Source organism: Lutra lutra, chromosome 12 (assembly GCF_902655055.1).
Source record: "Lutra lutra chromosome 12, mLutLut1.2, whole genome shotgun sequence".
NCBI lineage: Eukaryota > Metazoa > Chordata > Mammalia > Carnivora > Mustelidae > Lutra > Lutra lutra.
In genome coordinates, this window is record NC_062289.1 from 50,309,563 (window position 1) to 50,331,247 (window position 21,685).

A 21,685-nucleotide genomic window follows, 5' to 3' on the forward strand; every position below is an offset into this window, starting at 1 on the left:
TTAATTTAGGAAAAATTTATATATCATTTTGGAGCTTCTTATCCAAGAAGGATTAGTCTTCCTCTGTGGCCCTAAGTAGCATTTTAAAGTTTTCTTCAACTAAATCAGGCCTTCCCAACCTCACCATTATTGACACTGGACAATCATAAATGTCTCTAGATATTGCCAGATGTTTCCCAGGTGTCAAAATCAGCCTCAGTTGAGAAAACTGATCTGGATCATAATTCTCTCCAATTTTAATATCAAGGTCTTTAATTTGTCCCCCCCCCCTTTTTTTTTTTTGCTAATCTAAATGGCATCTTTTCTTCTAGTATATCACCTAGTAAGTTGTTTGTATGTACAAACACTACTTATATTCACATCTAATCAAATACCCAGCTACTTTCCAAATTCTTTTATTGTATATAGTAGCTTTTCAGTTGATTCTCATGAGTTTATAAGGTAATCACATTATCTGCAAAATGATTAAGTCACCTCCTCTTTTTAAATTAAAAAATTTTTAATCCCTTTCTCTTTCTAACTGCATTTTCCAGTAGCCCACAATGATGATAAATCAAGTTGGTAATAGTGAGCATCCTTATTTTGAATGCTTCTTAGTATTTCCCCATTTAGCATGATTCTCAATTGTGGTTAGCACACCATGTACCATGTAAAAAGGAATAATGAATTATGCAAGGGAAGTACCCATCTCTTGTTATTTTTTTTTTTTAAGAGTTTTAAACCAAGGGCAGATGTTGAATTTACAAAGCACCTTTTGTAAATATGAAGATAATCATATGCTTTTCATTAATGCAGAAAATTATTTGAGCAATTCTAGAATTCTTAGCCTCACTTTAATAATATATCATTATTTTAGAACGATTTTGAATTACTTGTAGTTGTTTCTTTTATGCTGTCTTTGCTGGGTTTTGATATCATTGTCACGATAGCATCATAAAAAGAATTTTAAAGCTTTCCTTCTTTCAAATAAGTTAAAAAGAACTGAAACTTTTCTTTCTTAGGAGGTTAGTAGAATTGCCCCATGAAAACATCTGGGATTGGTGCTCTTTTGGAGCAGCTCTCTAACAATTTTCTCTTTTTATTGTTGATTGGAGAGTTTAGATTCTTTTGGTTTTCTGAGGTCAGTTTTGATAATTATATTTGCCTATAGAATTAACTATTCCATTATAGTCTAAAATTTCTGTGTATAGTTTATCAATATAGTCTTTTTGGACTCTTCTTCTTCTTTTAAGATTTTATTCATTGAGAGAGAGAGAAAGAATACAGGCAGAGGGAGAGGGAGAAGCAGACTCTCCACTGAACAGAGAGTCTGATATGGGGTTCGATTCCAGGACCCCAGGATCATGATCTGAGCTGAAGACAAGAAACTTAACCGACTGAGCCATCCAGGTGTCCCTCCAAGGATTCTTTTAACCAGGTCTTTTTTGTGTATGGTTGTTTCCTCATTAATATTTATTTCTTGATTTATGCTTCCTTCCTCTTTTTGTACTCTATTATCTAGAGTTTTATCATTTTTACCCCTAAAATCAAGTTCCTGCTTTACTTTATTGGTATTGCCATTTTTTGTGTTTTAATCAATTTATTTGTTTCTACTTTTATTATGCTTTCTTACGCTTTCCTTGGATTTATTTTGTTGTTCTAACTTTGGCTGACTGCACAACCCTCTTATTTTTATTCTGTTTTGTTTAGTAATATAAACATTTTAGACAATAAATGTTTTTCTGTATGCTGCCTTAACTGTATCTAGGGCTCCACTGTACAGTGGTTAAGAACCCAGGTTCTTAACTACCTGGATGCTAATCCTATTTACTTCACTTACAATTTGTGAGATGGGAAGCAGTCACTATCCTTGCTGTGCTCTATTTTCTCATCCACAAAATGTGGATAACCATAGTTCCTTGAATGAATAGCTATCATGAGGATTAAATGGATCAATACTTAGAGCAATGCCTGACACACAGTAAGAGCTTAAATAATTCCTGAATGAATTTATTACATGATAGATATGTTTATTCTTAACCTTAAATTATATTTTACATTATGTTTTGTTTTTATTGCTTCTTTCTTTTAAAAATAATCTTTTATAGGGGGCGCCTGGGTGGCTCAGTGGGTTGGGCCGCTGCCTTCGGCTCAGGTCATGATCTCAGGGTCCTGGGATCGAGTCCCGCATCGGGCTCTCTGCTCAGCAAGAAGCCTGCTTCCCTCTCTCTCTCTCTCTGCCTGCCTCTCCGTCTACTTGTGATCTCTCTCTGTCAAATAAATAAATAAAATCTTTAAAAAAAAAATCTTTTATGATGTGAGCTATATTTGCTTTCTGTGCATCTGTATGTCTGTTTCTTTTGGTAATTTTAAAGTGTTTTTCATGTTTGTTAATTTATAATTTTACAGATTACATTTAATCTTCTATTTTCTTTATATATTATCTACTGACTCCAAACTGAATAAGACAAGTATACGTCTGCTTCTTTCTTCCCACCATTTACCCTTCTACCTGATTTTATTTTAATATTTTTCTGAGTTCTTACCCTCATAGGTTTAATTATACTTATCTATTACTGATTTATCAGCTTTATCAGCTTTAAATTGAATCTTTTTTTTTTTTAATTTATTTGCTTATTTGAGAGAGAGACAAAGAGAGCACAAGTGAGGGGAAGATTCAGAGGGAGGAGAAATAGGGTCCCTGCTCAGCAGGGGCCTAACACAGGGCTCAATCCCAGGATCCTCGGATCATGATTTGAGCTGAAGGCAAAAAACTTAACTGACTGAGCCACCCAGGGTCCCTAAATTACATCTTTTGACCACTGGCTATAAAAGATGAGGATTTTAGTGTTTTCAGTCATACACAGCATTCTTTCCCCATTTCTCTTGAATTTTTTAAGTATCATTGTCAGTTTTTTAAATTTATTATTTTCCCAAATATTCTGAAGTCTTATTTCTACAATTTAATGGATTCAATGTGCTCCTCCAGTTGATCCCTGTGACAGTTTGTTCAATAGTCACAAAAGACTCTTAGAAGCTATATTCCTGCATTCTTACATGTTTAAAAATATCTATCTATCATGGCTAAATTAACAACTCAGGAACAACAGATGTAGAGAAAGGAGAACCCTCTAACACTGCTAGTGGAAATGTAAACTAGTGCAGCCTCTCTGGAAGATAGCATGGAGATCCCTCAAAAAGTTAAAAATAGAGCTACCCTACGACCCAGTAGTTGTACTATTAGGTATTTATCCAAAGGATAGAAACATAATGATTAGAATGAGTATATGCACCCTAATGTTTATAGCAGCAATGTCCGCAATAGCCAAAATATGGAAAGAGCCCAGATGTCCATTGACAGATGAATGGAAAAAGAAGATGTGGTATGTATATATATTCCATTGTATATATATAAATCAAACAGAATGAAATCTTGTCATTTGCAATGATGTGGATGGAACTAGAGGGTATTATGCTAAGTGAAATAAGTCAGTCAGAGAATGACAAATATCATGTGTTTTCACTCCTATGTGGAATTTAAGAAACAAAACAGAGGATCATAGAGGAAGGGAAGGAAAAATAAGATGAAATCTGAGATGGAGACAAACCATAAGAGACTTTTTTTTTTTAAAATAGTTTATTTATTTACTTGACAGAGATCACAAGGAGGCAGAGAGGCAGGCGGGGGGGGGGGGGGGGGGGAAGCAGGCTCCCCGCTGAGCAGAGAGCCCGACCCGGTGCTTGATCCCAGGACCCTGGGATCATGACCTGAGCCAAAGGCAGAGGCTTTAACCCACTGAGCCACCCAGGTGCCCCAAACCATAAGAGACTTTTAATCATAGGAAACAAACTGAGGGGAATGGGGTGGGGGGATGGGGTAACTGGGTGATGGACATTAAGAAGGGCATGTGATATAATGAGCAGTGAGTATTAGACTGATGAGTCACTGACCTCTACCTCTGAAACTAATAATACATTATATGTTAATTAATTGAATTTAAATTTTTAAAATGTGCATCTATTTAAAAAAAAAGAAAAGGAACATGGGGGGAAAAATGTCCTTTTTTTTTTTTTTTTGTGCTACTGCCAAGGCTTTTGTTGTTAAAATAGTTGTATTTTTCTCCTCTGCTTCTTTGCTGAGTTTTACCACATTCATTCTTCTGCTGACTTGCTATGAAGTCCCTGAGCTCTTGTATCTTTGCTGAAACACTAGTTTTTTTAGCAGTGATTACAATATTAAATAAATACATATATATATTTAATGTATGGGTTGTTTGGTAACGATTTCCGTATGTTCATCTGAGGCAACATTTTTTTTAAAGATTTATTTATTTATTTATTTATTTGACAGACAGAGATCACAGGTAGGCAGAGAGGCAGGCAGAGAGAGAGGAGGAAGCAGGCTCCCTGCTGAGCAGAGAGCCCGATGTGGGGCTCGATCCCAGGACCCTGGGATCATGACTTGAGCCGAAGGCAGAGGCTTTAACCCACTGAGCCACCCAAGCACCCTGCAACATTTTTTTTTTATTGTCAGTATTCTCCATCTATCATTTTTAATTTTTTTCAGGTCATAAGAATGTACATATTCTATGCAGTTTCCTTTTTGGTTGTTATTCATTCCTGAATGAGGTGAGTTCTTCTGGGACTCTCTAGTTCATAGCAAATTCATGTGGGAAAAAAAATGAGGACCATATTTTGAGCTAGCAGGAATTTACTCTTTGACACGTTGTGTGTGTGAATTATTTTAGCTTTAACTTCTCAATCAGAAAAGAGCAGTAGGGGCGCCTGGGTGGCTCAGTGGGTTAAGCCACTGCCTTCGGCTCAGGTCATGATCTCAGAGTCCTGGGATCGAGCCCCACATCGGGCTCTCTGCTCAGCAGGAAGCCTGCTTCCTCCTCTCTCTCTGCCTGCCTCTCTGCCTGCTTGTGATCTCTCTGTCAAATAAATAAATAAAATCTTTAAAAAAAAAAAAAAAAAAAAAAAAAAAAAAAAAAAAAGAAAAGAGCAGTAGTTAAGGCCTGTTCAAAATAATATCCTTTTTCTTTATTTTGCCTCACTCACAGACTACTTTGAACAAATGCTATTTCCTTGGGCATTCCTTATTTGGCCTTGACTACTTTTATTTCTTTAGTCAAACCAGCTCCAAAGAGGTTTTGCATCAGCTTGCATAGCCATTCTCATTGTTCCAAAGAATTATTGGTTTTGGCAACAATAGTGCCCCATGTAATTAACTGTTCTGCCAGCCTTGTTTCAGGTCTGCAGCTGTAGGATCTCTCTAGGCATCCACCTATACCCTAGTTTACCTTCACTGTATTTGGCACTGCTTTCTCATGCAGTTTGGGGTTTCAGGTGTACTCTAGGTTTGCCCAAGTTAGGATTTTTTTCCGTCCTAGTTGCCATTTTCAAGAAAAGAAGGGAGAAAATACTAACTTTCGTCTGTAACTAGAACTGGAAATCCTACCCAATAAATAATTCTAACTCTAAAACTATCTAACAACTCAATTTTTCTATGTTAATTCTGAAAATACAATATAAGATTATCTGGCCTTAAGGCATAATTTCCTAACATCATTCATCAACATACTTAAATGTAGATGGTAGAGTTTATAATACAATAACTTTCTCACACACATGCAAAGATCCATTTATACATTTAACTCAAAACATAAATGTGAATTCATCTGCCAATCTTTGAATGAAAGGAAAGGGTATAAGTCAACTGTTTGTAGGTTCCTCTGATGAACCACATTCTTAATGCATTATCTATAATTTCCAGTTCCCATCTGTTTTTTTTTTTTTAAGATTTTATTTATTTATTTATTTATTTGTCAGAAAGAGAGACACAACAAGAGAAGGAACATAAGAGGAGTGGGAGAGGGAGAAGCAGGCCTCCCACTGGTCAGGGAGCCCCACGGGGGGCTCAATCCCAGGTCCCTGTGATCTTGACCTGAGCTGAAGGCAGATGCTTAATGACTGAGCCACCTAGGCATCCCTCTAGTTTCCATCTGTTTAGAGTGAAATGATTTAAATACACTTATTAAACAATGTAAGTCCAGAATACTTTTAGGTCTTTATGATTCTCCCCATAAATATCTTTCATAGTACTTTTGCCACACCTGTCTCACCAGGAATTGTTTTTGGCAACTCACCTCTGTCATGTCTGTTCAAATTGTTTAACCTAATTTTCACATAATTAATAACTATTTTTTAAATTTATATTTTATTGGTTATTTAATGTCTAATTAAATTGTACACAGTAACAACTGACAAATACATATTTGGCAACAAACATACATAACTCCTGAAAGCAGAAATGCTCGGACTATAAGACAACAGCCATGACTATTCATTCATCTGTCAGTGTGCTGTCACAGGCATCTGGAAAGCACGTTTTACATATGAGATGGAGAACCCTGGTTCCTCCTACAAGGCTGAAAGCATCATCACTATATTCTGAGTCTGACACATCCCACATATTGTTTTTGGTATGTCTTATGTAAATCTCTGGTATTGGCATGTTAACTTACCATTTATTCCTTCTTCGTGAAGGTAGAAAACAGAATATGCTCAAAAAAAGTATCTGAGTTTCATGTGCATTAGATTTACATTATTTTGAGTTTTCTAAATTTTAGAAAATTTAGAAATTGTTGGAAGATGGAGACTGATTATAACTGGCTTTTACCCATACACGTGTGTCTTATAGTCAAGGTCACACTAGTTCGTTGGAAAAATCTGGACCAGCTTTTAAGAGGCACACAATTAAAAGAATGTAGAAAGGATAGGGAGAGTTTCTAAGGTCATTAGCTGTCTAGATTTTGGGAGAAAACAAAAGCAAAAAAGCCACAAGTCCCCCTATGGACCATGGAGTTTTTATCTGAGTTTAAGGACTAGTCCAATATTATTTGTTGTTTTACCCTTAACTTTCTTCTTTTACTGTGGCCTGATCAAACAGATATAGATTCTCTAGACATTTGTTGAGTACTTACTACATACTAAGTTCTGAAATGGTTATTTTCACGAGTATCATCTCATTTAACTCTTACACTAATTTGGGAGACATAATTTGAGGAAATAGATCAGCAGAGCTAGATCCTTAAACAAAGATACTGAGATATAAAAAGTCAGGCCTCAACTGCCTTCAGGTCTGTGCAGGGCTTTTCAGTGGAGTAGGAATATGGGATCATAGCCCTTGGTCCCACAAAGTACACTCCATAAACTGATGCTTGTTTTCCTATTACAGAATTATTGTATAATGAATTTGCAATTATTTTTTAAATGTTATATAACTTGGGATGGGAGAATTTAAAAATGTATTAGGAAAGAAGGTGCCTATTTCAACAAACTTAAATCTTGTTACTAAGAAACAGTAATAAGATCAATTTTTAAAAAGTCATTCATAATAAGTGATGGTAACAATAAGGACAGTCTAACTGTATTTCCATAGGTGCCCTCTTTTCAACAACTTAAAACAAGTTCTGGAAACATTACTTACTTTCACAAGATCCCAATAACAAGAGGTGGTTGTGACTGCCCGTAAACATGGGATAGAGCAAGCTCCGAAAGTCTCAAGAGCCCAAAAGCCTGTGGACAAAGCAGGAATAGAATCTCAGTGCCTGGTGTTCCATCCATTAATACTTCATCTCTTCAGCCACCATCAAAACGATCACTGCTATTTGTCAGAGACAAAAAGATCTGGGAGACAAATTTCAGCTTCAGTAACCTTAACAGTGTTCTAAACATAATATTGCACCTTTCCTGATCTTCTATAATTTGAGCCAAGACCTCTCTTCCATCACTTAAAGACTGGAACAAAAAGAAATTGTTCATGCCCTAGTTTTGGTGTTGCCTTCAATAACACAAGTCCTAAAAGAGGTAGATTTGTTTTTTGCTTGTCATAAATGTGTTTCCCTGTTTTTTTGCAATAAGCAGACTATAGGTAGGAACTCTCTCTACAGTAAAATTAATAACTGCATTCTCCATCCAGGCTCCAAATGAATTTTGAAGAGATGTTTCTATTTTGTGTGCCTTTCTACCCAGTTAACAAAGGTATCTAAGATCATGGAAACTCCAGCCATAGTCTCTAGGGAATTCTGGGTTTAAATCTGGTTTAAGTTACCTTAACACAGATGTATAAACATTATTATTTTTTTTTCTTGGTGAAATTCTCACCAGACCCAGAAAAAGTGAACTGCCAATGGGCTCCGCCACCATTAGTCACAACCACTTTTATTTCACTCTTTGTACTTACTAGACTTCTCTAGCTGATCATTACAAGCTTTATGTGTTATCTTTCCTGTTAATTTGCAAATGTCCTGAGAGAGCTTCTATTTCTGCTCTATCCCTAGCTCACACATCATAGAATGGGGGATGGTAGGGATAGCAAAGCAGCACCAGTGTCCTCCTGCACCCCACATCTTCCTCATATGCTAGTAGCATGACTCCCCACAAACATCTTATGATATAACCATCATTATCTCCATTTTCCAAAAAAGGAACTTGAGTTTTAGAGAAGGTGAAAGACTTCCCTAATGTTACACAGCTAGTAAAAAGTCAGGATGAGATCCAAACTGAAGAAAGGCAATAAATGCTATTTTAAAGGTCAAAGGAGAAAGAAAAATGAGCTTTTCCAGCTTCCTCAAATGTGTGATAAAGAAAACCAATTACCATAATACTCTCCTGCATTTATTCAGAGTGTAGGTCAAAATATTAGGAGTGTTTTGTAAGTCATTTTCTCTTGATTATCACTGCAATACATGCTCTTCATAGGAAATAAGGCAAGCAAACAGAGAGAAAGTTCAATACCTTAAAAAAAAAAATCACCCCCAACTCAGCACTCAGAGACAATTACATTTAATGTTCCAGCATGTTTCTTTCTAGTTCTGTTTTCTCTTCTAGTTCTTTTTGTATACATTTTCTCTACATAATTGAGATTAGTCCAAATATTCACTATTAAACCTTTTTCACATAAAATCATAATGAAAACATTTCTCATGTTATTAAAACCTTTTATTAAACATTATAATGGGCAGCACTGCCCTTATACCAGGTTGCCCAGGACCCACAGTTTTCCAGTAGCCCTGCTCAGGCCCTCATTTCACTATACCCCTTGCCATGAGAATGGGGGTCCATAGGGAAAGGAGAATGTATCCACACAGAGTCTGTGTCATCCTTCTAGAACATTCTCTAGATACTCAGAATCCTGGAATTCCATGACCAAATGGCCCTGCTCAGACCTTCTCCAGTCTTATTCCCTGAGGGCCAAGAGCACAGCACTGTACACGCCAGACCCAGGAGTGGCCAAGTGATGCAAGGGTGTTGATGGATTTTGGGTGTGAGAGAATTGAGTGCCCTCAAAAGCATGTGTAAGACTCCTCTTGGTGAGGCTGAAACAGAGCTAGAAGGAGTAAGAGGCTGGCTCTTTCCATGCCATCATATTCCAGGATGGGATTCCAAAGAATCTGAGACTTCTAAATTAAAATATGGCCTTCTAGACCATTGTCAAAGCCAGAGGATGACACATACTCTATGAGTTTCTTACTTGATTTAAAACTTTAAAATATTTAGACATGTTATGTAAGTAAGCCTCTATTTGTCCTCTTGCCCTGGGCAGCCAAAATATGGAAAGAAGCTGGTAATGTGCATATTTTTGCATGCAATATCATAATATTCTTCTAATATTGAACACTTAAATGGTTCCTATAAAATTTTAAATGATATATGTTAAACATCTATACATAAATATTTACCATACTTGCTAATTATTTCTTACGATATACTCTGGGAAGAAAAACTAGTGAGCCAAAGAATACAGACTCTTCACAACCAAAGTCTTAAACTAATGGCTGATTAATGGGAGATCTCACTGAAAGCAACCCCTAGCTCTCTACCCTCTACCTACATGCCAAATCCATTGACCTATATTAATGATTACAGAGGCCAAGTCTCCTTTTAATGACTTTTATATATGGTCATTTTGTTTCAAGACAGGAAGCTGACTCACAAAATATCTTTTTTTTTAATTGAGGTATAAATGATATATAACATTATATTGGTTTCAGGTATTTACATAATGATTCAATATTTCCATATATTGCAAAATGATCACCACATTAACTCCAGTTAACACCCACTAAGTAATTTTTGATATGCTTTTAAAAATCCATTAACTTTCAATCCCTAAAATCAGGAACAGGCAAACCATGGCCCTTAGGCCAATCCCAACCTACTGCATATTTTTGCAAATAAAGTTTCACTAGAACACAGCCATGCTCATTCATTTCCAGATTGTGTACATCTGTTTTCAGACAACAGTGGGAGTGTGGGGTCTTTGCAACAGAGACCACCTATGGCTGGCCCACAACTCCTGAAATCTTTACTATCTGGCCCTTTGGAGAATAAGTTTGCCAGTTTTGATCTGCAATTATCACAGAATACAAACCATGAAACAGGAAATTAGCCACTGAATAATCATAAAATTACAGTAGGTTCTCCCCCATTTCACAAATCAGATGCCCTGGTCTCGGCGGGTTTGCTGTGGCATTGCTGCGGACATTCGATCAAGCAGCTCATGCCTTCTCTGCTTCTCAGGCACCTACTCCATGCCCAACAGACCTTGGATCAGGTGCTGAGAGCTCACAGAATGAAAATTAATAATTTTTGTCTTCGAGGAGTTGATACATGTGCCTACTATATGTCAAGGAGTCCTTTTGCCAGGTTCTTGGGAGAATAATGCTTTGTTTTGGACCTCAAAGAGATTCTTGGTTTTCCAAATGTGTGTTCAGGTTTTCACAAAAGGAACAGGATCATTCCAATCTTCCTGTACTAAAGCAGCTTAGAGACTGAACCACAATAATTAGGCTCCCTTGGTGAAAAATCACTGAGGGCAGATGTAGGAAGAGCGGGCAAAACAAATGATTCCTATGTATCAAGTAATCCCTCAAGAAATTTCCTTGATGTTTCTGCTTAAGCCAGTCAGGAAAACGAACTGCCCACTTTTTGACACCAGGATGAGCAAGAGATTGATAAATGGCCCTTTGTTCACCTAAAAATTAAAATTCCTATTTATGAGGAGTGCCTAGGTGGCTCAGTCAGTTGAGCATCTACCCTCGGCTCAGGTCATGATCTCAGGACCCTGGGATTGAGCCCAGGATCAGGAGCTTCTTCCTCTCCCTCTGCCACTCCCCCTGCTCATGTGCTCGCTCTCTTTCTCTCTCTCTCTCTGTCAAATAAATAAATAAATAAATATCTTTTTAAAAAAAATCCTGTATATGAGAAAAGGCTACATGTGAGTAGCGAAACAAGTCATTAATATTGCTTTACTCTTCATAAAGATAGAACAATAACAGAGTAATTGGCTTTGGGAGAGGACATAAACCTGAGCCAACTATTTCAGAGGATTCTAAAGAATGTGGTTTGAATCCAAGTTTGAGGGATTTTTTTGGCATTTTAGTGGAAAGATAAAAGGGGAGGAGAGATTATTTACAAGCCAGATACCTTCGCACTTCTTCTTGGCACAATTAACCTCTTATGAAATTACATTAGAAAACTACAAACCAAAAGCAAAGGTCTTGATTACTCTGTGGTCTTGGATCATTACTGGTACGGCTATCCTATATCATTGGGGTAAAAGAGATGATTCTTTGTGGATTTGTGCTCCTCCTCTGCCTCTTATGAGCTGGGCAACCTTGTGTAAATTTCTCCACTGCTCAGAGCCTCAGCCTCTGCAAAATGTTGATAATACCACTCACTTTTCTGGGCTCCTTCACAGACTAAAGGAGGTAACACAAGTCAGCTCATAATGGGCATAACAGTTATGGGCATTTAGTCAGAGCTAATTATCTCCAATGGCTCATTTACAGAAATGTGTCCATGTGTGAAGAGGAGTAACAATTTGCAAGAGGAGAGGCCAGTCCTGCCTGTTCATGCCAACTCAAAGCCATTAGAATGACTTGTTCTGACCTACTCAAAATAAACAAAGCTTTATGCAACTATCAACTATTTGTATTGCCTGATCCTGTTATGAGAACAGTCCTCAGAATATCTCCGAAGTATGTGCCAAGGACTTCGCTTTATTTTACTTTCATGAGAGAAATCAAAGATAACTCATGCTTGCATTGTTAATTGGCTTTTTAAAAAAAGATGTTATTTATTTATTTGACAGAGAGAGAGATCACAAGTAGACAGAGAGGCAGGAGGGGCGGTGGGGGGAGCAGGCTCCCCATATAGCAGAGAGCCTGATGTGGGGCTTGATCCCAGGACCCTGAGATCATGACCTGAGCCAAAGGCAGAGGCTTAACCCTGAGCCACCCAGGTACCCTGTTAACTGGTTTTTTAAAGGGTCTTGATTATGCCATTATTTTCAAGGGTTTCAAATATTTCTTCCATCTTGTCCTTGCCTGACCAAGGAAATCAATTATTGTCCTTCTGTCCCTCACCCAAGCATCCAGAGCATTTTATCTCCACTTCTTCACCTTCCACACCTTGTAAACATTACTTATATATTCACTAATTTATGGATGCTGCTTTCTCAGAATTTGACTATACAGGCTCACCCTCTACTTACCCAACCCAGAAGCCTTATGCTCATATTCATCCTCTACAACAATGGGTCTAACAAGATGTATGCTATGCAAGACAATACTTGGGGTACTTTTATTGATGTTTTTAATCTTAAGCTTAAAATTTGCATTATGTGTACTTTTTACAATGTACATAACATATCAAAAGAGTGGGTAATAATTACTCAAGCTATTATTAATATTCTATGGAATCAGTAAAATTTGGGGGCTCACTCCAATAGAGCAGTAGTACTCCAAGAATGATATAGGCATCCCTGGTGGTATCTGTAGTCCTTTTAGGGTGTCTGTAAGATCAAAACTGTTTCACAATAATACTGAGATGGAATATATCTTTTTTACTCATTTTCTCCTGTATACAATGGAGTTTTCCAGAGGCAGCATGACATGTGATAATGCAACAGACGGATGCAAAAGCAGATGTGGGAACCCAGTTGTTATCTATTTGTAAACAATGTAAAATGATTTTCCTGTCATTAAATTTCTTATTTTGGAAGAGTTCTTTTTCATAAAATTATATTACTTATATTAACATATAGTAAATTATTACTGTTATTTTCAAATGAAATAAGAAGTTTCAAATCTTAGTTTTTGAGGGTTGATGGAGGGGAGGTAGGTGGAGGATGGGCTAGATGGGGGATGGGTATTAAGGAGGGCACTTCTACTCCTGAAACCAATATTACTAACTAGAATTTAAATAAAAATTAAAAATTATTTTTAGTTTCAGATATCATTACAGCAAATATCAATAGATATACAGTGGTTTATTACAGCTGGCTTCTGCCAGTTCCCAGAGAGCTGAAATAGTCCACTGCCTGAAATAGTCCGTGCTGGTGGTTTACACCACAGAAATTGGCAAACCCATAAATCAGGGCTTTTGTTTTGGAGAAATGCTTTACTAGCACACTACTGGGTATAACTCACTTAAAAATTCTTTGGGATCCTCATAAATCTAACCAAAGAGGCAAAGAATCTGTACTCAGAAAATATAAAGTATTCAGGAAAGAAATTGAGGAAGACAAAAAGAAGTCAAAAGACATTCCATACTCATGGATTGGAAAAACAAATATTGTGAAAATGTCTATGCTACCTACACATTTAATGCAATCCTATCAAAATACCATCAGCTTTTTTCAAAGAAATGGAACAAATAATCCTAAAATTTATATGGAACCAGAAAAGACACTGAATAGCCAGAGGAATGTTGAAAAAGAAAACCAAAGTTGGCAGCATCACAATTCCAGACTTCAAGCACTATTACAGAGCTGTCATCATCAAGACAGTATGGTACTGGCACAAAAACAGACACATAGACCAATGGAACAGAATAGAGAGCCCAGAAACAGATCCTCAACTCTATGGTCAACTAATCTTTGACAAAGCAGGAAAGAATGCCCAATGGAAAAAAGACAGTCTCTTCAACAAATGGTATTGGGAAGATTGGGCAGCCACATGCAGAAGAATGAAACTGGACCATTTCTTTATACCACATACAAAAATAGACTCAAAAAGGATGAAAGGCCTCAACATGAGACAAGAATCCACCAAAATCCTTGAGGAGAACACAGGCAGCAACCTCTTCGACCTCAGCTACAGCAACTTCTTCCTAGAAACATCGCCAAAGGCAAGAGAAGCAAAGGCAAAAATGAACTATTGGGACTTCATCAAGATCAAAAGTTTTGCACAGCAGTCAAAAAATAGTAAAAAAAAAAAAAAAAACAGTCAAAAAAACCCAAAAGACAACCAACAGAATGGAAGAAGATATTTGCAAATGACATATCAGATAAAGGGCTAGTATCCAAAATCTATAAAGAACTTAGCAAATTCAACACCCAAAGAACAAAGAATACGATCAAGAAATGGGCAGAAGACATGAACAGACATTTCTGCAAAGAAGACATCCAAATGGCCAACAGACACATGAAAAAGTATTCAACATCACTCACCATCTGGAAAATACAAATCAAAACCACAGTGAGATACCACCTCATGCCAGTCAGAATGGCTAAAATAAACCAATCAAAAGACAGGTGTTGGCGAGGATGCAGAAAAGGGGAACCCTCCTACATTGGTGGGAATGCAAGTTGGTGCAGCCACTCTGGAAAACAGTATGGAGGTTTCTCAAAAAGCTGAAAATTGAGCTACCCTATGACCTAGCAATCACACTACTGGGTATTTACCCTAAAGATATAAATATAGTGATCTGAAGGGGCACCTGAATGTTTATAGCAGCAATGTCCACAATAGCCCAAACTATGGAAAAAGCCTAGATGTCCATCAATAGATGAATGGTTAAAGAAGATGTGGTACATATATGTAATGGAATATTATGCAGCCATCAAAAAATCTTGCCATTTGCAACAACACGGATGGAACTAGAGGGTATTATGCTAAGTGAAATAAGTCAATCAGAGAAAGACAATTATCATATGATCTCTCTGATATGAGGAATTTGAGAGGCAGGGCGGGTGGATAGAGGGAAGAGGGAGGGAAAAATGAAACAAGATGGGACTGGGGAGGAAGACAAACTGTAAGAGACTCTTAATCTCAGGAAACAAACTGAGGACTGCTGGAAGGGAGGGGGAGGGAGGGATAGGGTGTCTGGGTGATAGACATTGGGAAGGGTATGTGCTGTGGTGAGTGCTGTGAATTGTGTAAGACTGATGACTCACAGAGCTGTACCCCTGAAACAAATAATACATTATATGTTAATCAAAAATTAAATTGAATTTTTAAAAATTCTTTGGGATTCTCAATAATGTTTAAAAATATGAAAAGTTCCTAAGACCAGAAAAATTGGGAACCTCTCTCTTAACACTGTTAATTGGTACATTCTTGATACTCCTTCCACACCCTCACTTCTCTCTTCATACACTAACTCTGCCTACCTTTGGCTTGGCTAACATGGCACAGCACAGAACCTCCTTCTATTTATCTAGTTCTTACTCTTTATTCCTCACATTTTCCCTCTGGCCTGATAGAAGACCAGTGATTCTTGTGATTTGATCTATGAAACTTCTGTCTGACAAAATATAGTGCTTCTCAAAGTGCATCCTAATTATTTGGAGTGCTTATTTATAAAGAATATCCCTGAGACAACTGCATCACCCCAACCTTACTGAATTACAAGTCTCTGAAGAGGGTAGAGCTTTTTAATATCTAGGGGGTGATTCCTATGATGATCCCAAGTTTGAGAAGTCTAAATCCTCTGTCCTTCAGGGATCTTACCTATTTCGATAACCTTAAACACCTCTTCTTTTTTTCTCTATTTTCAGTCACTCTCTTTTGCTTTAGACATACATCTTTAAATGTTCCTATGACATCTCCATATACTGCCTTGCCACCACTTCAAGTTCAACATGCCCTAGACAACTTCCCAAGCTAATCTGCTCCTCATTCTCTTTTCCTTAGCTGAAGACACAGTAGTTATCTCAATTATTCATATTTCGACCACTGAAATGATTCCTACCTTTCACATCTTCCTCATTGCTCCCATGTCTAACTCGGTGCCCAGAACATATACTTTCCGTCTCTGAAACATCACTTGTGTCTCTCCTGTCCATTTCCCACCTAGTTTTGGTCTCCTTATTTCTGCCTTAGAAAGTTAGATCATCTTTCTCTCTCTCTAGCTCTCTCTCTTTTTTTAAAGATTTTATTTATCTATTTGAGAGAGTGAGAGAGATCACAAGAGGTAGACAGAGAAGCAGACTCCCTGCTGAGCAGGGAGCCTGATGTGGACTCTGAGCCAAAAGCAGAGGCTTAACCAACAGAGCCACCCAGGCACCCCTCACCTTTTTCTTTTGTCAAGAACTTCAAGTTCTCAGTGATTTGAAAACCAACATCATTCAATGTCTTTATGACTCCTAATGCCACCTGCTGGTAGGTAAGTATCGCATAACACTTCTGGAAAGTTCTTTTGGAGACTGATGTGTGGCCATTCATCATTCATTCCATCATAGGGTACTGGTGCAGGGCTGTTTCCAGCACAGAAATATTGGCCTCAAAATGAGCAGAAGAAGCAAGGCTTTGGTATGTGAGAGAGTCTGAGTCTCGGCCGCTAGGCAGGCAGAGCAGAAATACTGAGAAATCATCCCAAAGAGTTATAATACCAGTGTTACATGTGTTCTTGCTGGAGTTAAAATAGTTTTGCCTGTAAAGGACAGACAGGCTAACAAGAGAAGACTAATAACAATGGGAGAAAACAGTTACCTGTAGGGCCAGCAAGAAGGGAAGAAGTTTGAAAAATGGGAGCAGGCAAAGTGTGCTGGAAATCTCCTTTTCGTTCCTTTCATCGCATCTATACACATCTCTGTCCTGCTCTAGGCTGGGAGGCTGACCTGTATGTACCACATCCACTGAGGTTATCTGTGCTCTGGTTTCTGGTAGAGTTCACCTAAGGGAGCCCTGGAGGGAGGGAGATTATAAGGAAGGGGAACAGTGAAGTCAGAGTATTTTCCTACCAGTTGATCTCCTGCCACTGCCTAAAACCTCCATCAAAGGCTGCAGCTCCTGCCAGATAGGCCTATCCTCAGTCCTCCACAATCCTGGGTCATAGTTGTGGCCCCTCCACTAGCACCCAGGGTCTAGAGTGGTCACCTTTGTGACCAGCCTGAGGTCCTGTTCTACCCCTGTGCTGCTCTACATCCTGTCTACATCTGCACAACTAGTTACTTTATGAACTCAAACCACCCCAGTTTGAGTATGGCATGTGTTTCCTATTGGACCCTGAGTGATACACCTGGCTACAGGGGAAGAGGGAGGAGAAGGAGAACAAGGAGGAGGAGGAGAAGGAGAAGAAGAAAAATTTAGTGAAGCTAAATGGAGGAGAGGAAGAGGGAAAGGAAAGATGTTAACTAATTTTCCTTCACGAAGCTGCCCTTCGCCTACCTGGGCCACATTTTTTCCTTTCGCCTACCTGGCCACTCCAAGCATGGGTTACCTTTTCTCCTTCCATGTCTCTTTACCCTCTTTCTTCATTATTTTACTTTACCCACCATCTTCTATTCTCTCTATATCATTCCTTTTAATGCACTAACTTAAGCTTCTTCTTCCTCCTGGACAGTTTATCCAACTCTCTGTCCATTCTGAAATAAATATGGGGCTTAAGGGGTGCCTGGGTGGCTCAGTGGGTTAAGCCTCTGCCTTCAGCTCAGGTCCTGGAATCAAGCCCCACATCAGGCTCTCTGCTCAGCAGGGAGCCTGCTTCTCCCCCCTCTCTCTGCCTGCCTCTCTGCCTACATGTGATCTCTCTCTCCCTGTCAAGTAAATTTTAAAAATCTTTAAAAAAAAATATGGGACTTAATCTTTCAAAGCAAGGCACCACAGGGCTTTCTGGGCTCGAATAAACTTCCTGATGATGGGGTCCTTCCATACCTTCTGTCTTATCTGCAGGAGATCAACACTGCCTTCAGATTCAGGGCTTCTTGGAAGACACTCTCCTTGCAGCTTCCCCTAAATTCCCTCACTGACCCTCCTACTTTCAGGTACCACCCTTTTCTGCCCATCATTTGTAAGCCAGCATATTCAGACAACGGACCCTTTTTCTAGATTTGCACTGTCTAAGCTAACCTCTAGGTATTGTGCTGTTATTTAAATTAAATTAAAAATTCAGTTCCTCAGTTAAACTAGTCATGTATCAAGTTCTCAGTAGCCACAAAAAAAGTAATGAATACTGTATAGAGCATTTCTATCATCACAGAAAGTTCTACTGAACATATCAGCATCTAGATTAGCATTTCTCAACCATGAATGGTTAGAACCATGAATGTTTTAGGCCAGATAAGTCTTCAATATGGGGGCTGTCCTGTACATAGTAGGCTGTTTAGTAGCATCCCTGACCTCTACCCACTGACGCCATTAGCACTCTTCCAGATGTGACAACCAAAAAGGTCTCTAGACGTTCCCAGACTCTGGTTGAGACCATTCAACTACTGATTGTGTTTTGCTCACCCACAGATAAGGAGTGAGAGAAGTCAAGGAAAAAAAAAAGTTGAGATACACTTGGAACAGAAGACAGAATAAAGAAAGGAGGCCAGAGAATAAAAGATTTCCACAAAACCCTTGCACAGTGTATTACAAGTTTTTTCTAGCAAGTCCCAGTCCTTTGTAAGGTAGTGAGTTTCCTTCTGGCTGCCCCATGGCACCTGGAACTCTCAAACTAGGTCATCATAAGGTACAAACCCCCTGCCCCATCCCTGGAAATAAAAGTTAAAATTGTGGCTGTCATGTAATTGCTGATGTCTCCTGTTAGGATCATGAAGTGTGGGGCTGTCAGAACATCATCTTGTGATGATGTTAAAGATGACCACGAGGCCTTACTAACTGGACAGGGTCACTCACATGCATTCTTCCTCAGCACAAGATAGGAGTGCCACATCCTTCTTGACCTGCCAAATTCTGTGTTTTCTGACCCTCACAGTTCTTCTGGGTTATCAGGCATTGAGAGCCATGGAAGGAAAAGTTAATATAGCCCAAGGTTCTAGTGGAGACAACTCAACTATGCAAAGCAGGTTTTCCCAAAATATAGTCACCAATCTTAAAAGATGTCCTACGGTCAGAAGCTTTTTAAAGACAATTGCCCAAGTCTATTCAACCATATGCCCCTTCTTCTGAAATACTCCCAACTGAATATGTTTTACCCAATACTAACTTAAAGAAAAGACTTGTACTCAACTGAAATCTTCTGTCAGTCCAGAAGCATTTCCTTGACACTTTATAAGATCCCATGCAGAGAAACAAAGGTACAAAAGGGGTCCTGTTATGGGCCCAGGAAATAGTCATGCTTGAAAATCCCAGAGGTCACTATAGAACTAAGCATTGGGAACTGAAAATAGGTCAGGACCAGGCATCAGGCACAACCAGACAGGCTGGTGATTTTCTACTTTATCAAATATTTAACTATAAATACGCAGTTAAAATGGAGATATACAATGGCAAGGACCAAATAGTGCTTTATATTTGCCTCAGATTCATACACCATGTTTGGTTTAAGCAGCTGTTCGATAAATGTTGACTGAATACTGAATAAAGTAAAGGAGAAGCTTGTCTATCTCACATGATAGATCCCCAAAAGGCAGTGACCTTCTGTTTTGTGTCTGCTCAATTGGTTACTCAGGTGATTCCCATGTAGTATGTACTTTGTTAAAAATAGTGGATAACATCCAAAATCTAGGATATGATAAGATTTGCATCAGACAGGGTTCCAACAAGAAACCAATGATGCATTCCAATTAGGATAATTTCCAGAGACTTATTTGAAAGGGACAATTTGCTAAGCTATGGATGCATGTAAAGAAATGACAATGGATGCTGCTGTAATTTGGGATTGGTAGCAGCAGAACTATTACCACTCCTAGAGAAAAAGAGATGAGAGGATGGATTGATTACAGGAACCCAAAAGGAGAAAAGTCTTAGAGTGAAAAACCGTGACCTTAGGTCGAGGGGCACAGGCAGCCCAAGGCAACCCCATAAGGAGGGAGCCAGGAGAATAATTAGCCTGACCTTACTCGCGCCCCTCCCTTGAATCTCCTGCTGGGACCCTGCCATTGGCGGAAGTCAGAGGGCACAGGAGCCCTTGTGTAGCCCTCACAGGCAGCCTCCTGGGTAGAAAGAGGGAGGGTGGAGAAGGGTGGAGAGCAGATCAGAAGAGGCAAAAGGAAGATATCCTTAACAATAGGAGATTGCTATCTCTGCACTGGTAGTGTTTGGAAATCATTAAGATGCCAATTCATGATCAATTTATGATCCAATGAGAATCACTTTTAAATTCGTATTCTTTAATGATGATTTAAAATCTGGATGTTAGGATTACCACACTAATTTAAAAATAAGATTTCATCCGGGTCAAAATAAAATCCCAGTTAAAAGGAAATTTAAGCTAAAGTTACAGAAATCTTGTGAAACTTAATTCTGCCAGACCTGAAGTTCAGCCATAAATATACCAACTCTGGACTCCTGGCTAGAGGGGAAAATGGTAGTTCTTCCCATGAAGGAATTGATCAAAGGATTACTGTACTGCCCCACACAAGAAAAGCACCTCTTTTAGAGAATAGAGCACAACTCAGTATTTGGGGATTTGTCAGTGGGATGAAGGGAAGAAAAGGTATCTGAAACTCCTAAAGGAAAAATTACTCCATACAGAACACAAACAGTTGAGAACCAGGAAATTTAAAAGGGAAGTCAGCGAGAAACTCTTTTAACTGTGAATGCTGCTACTTTCCCTAAGAAAGTGGAAAGGAAAACATTATCCATGAAAGGACAGAAAATAATGCAGTGGAATACTAGAAAGAAGAGGCTGAGAAGAACTCTGATGGGGCTTCGGAAATAAAAGAAACAGAAACAAAACATCTTTACCATATTTTTAAGGTGAGTCTCTGGCCTGTGGCCTGTTGACACTTGCTATCAAAATACAGCAATGCAAAGAAAAAGATCTCCCTGTTTTCTCCTCTCGTCTTAATCATAGGCATACGTCCAACATCGTCTGCTTGACTTGCAAAAATTTACGTTCGCAAAATAAATATGTATCTGTTATTTATGTATTCATCAGTTCCTGAAAAATCACCTTATATTAAGAACATGTACAATTAAATTAATTGTTGTTTACCATGCTCAATCTAGAATTTGATATTTTCTTTCTTGAGAGAGACATATGCATGGCTTCTGCTTGTTCAATGCAAGCTGTTCTCATATAATGAGAACTTGCCACAATTTCAGACTCTTATCTACAAGGAGTACACTTCGTACTGTTGTTCAAGCATACAACACTCAAGTTGCAAATAAAAGATAGGCAGAACTGATAAATGATGTCCAGTTTAAATGCACAGATACTGTGAGAGAAAGCCAACTGACTGTGATAGTCAATCTTTTCTGCTTTTTTTTTTTTTTAAGATTTTATTTATTTATTTGACACAGAGAGAGACAATGAGAGAGGGAACACAAGCGGAGGGACTGGGAGAGGGAGAAGCAGGCTTCCTGCCAAGCAGGGAACCCCCACACAGGGCTCAGCCCCAGGACCCTGGGGATCATGACCCAAGCCTAAGGCAGATGCCTAAGGACTGAGACACCCAGGCGTACCTCCTCTGCTTTACCCCAGATTAATAGAACAACTGGAAGAGAAAGTCATTCCCTTGCCT

The 21,685-nt window shown here is 38.6% G+C and overlaps 1 protein-coding gene across 8 annotated transcripts in view; it reads right to left on the reverse strand.

Annotated features, from left to right (window-relative positions):
- The window catches only part of GREB1L (GREB1 like retinoic acid receptor coactivator), a 275,717-nt gene that overhangs the window by 192,962 nt on the left and 61,070 nt on the right, over window positions 1-21,685 (reverse strand). For 6 of the 8 annotated variants that reach the window (XM_047697250.1, XM_047697257.1, XM_047697256.1 and 3 more), the window contains exon 2: window positions 7,472-7,560. The exons of the other annotated variants lie outside the window; for them this stretch is intronic. The gene's annotated coding sequence lies outside the window, so the exon portion shown is untranslated. The remainder of the gene's footprint in view (window positions 1-7,471; window positions 7,561-21,685) is intronic. 8 annotated transcript variants of the gene reach the window in all.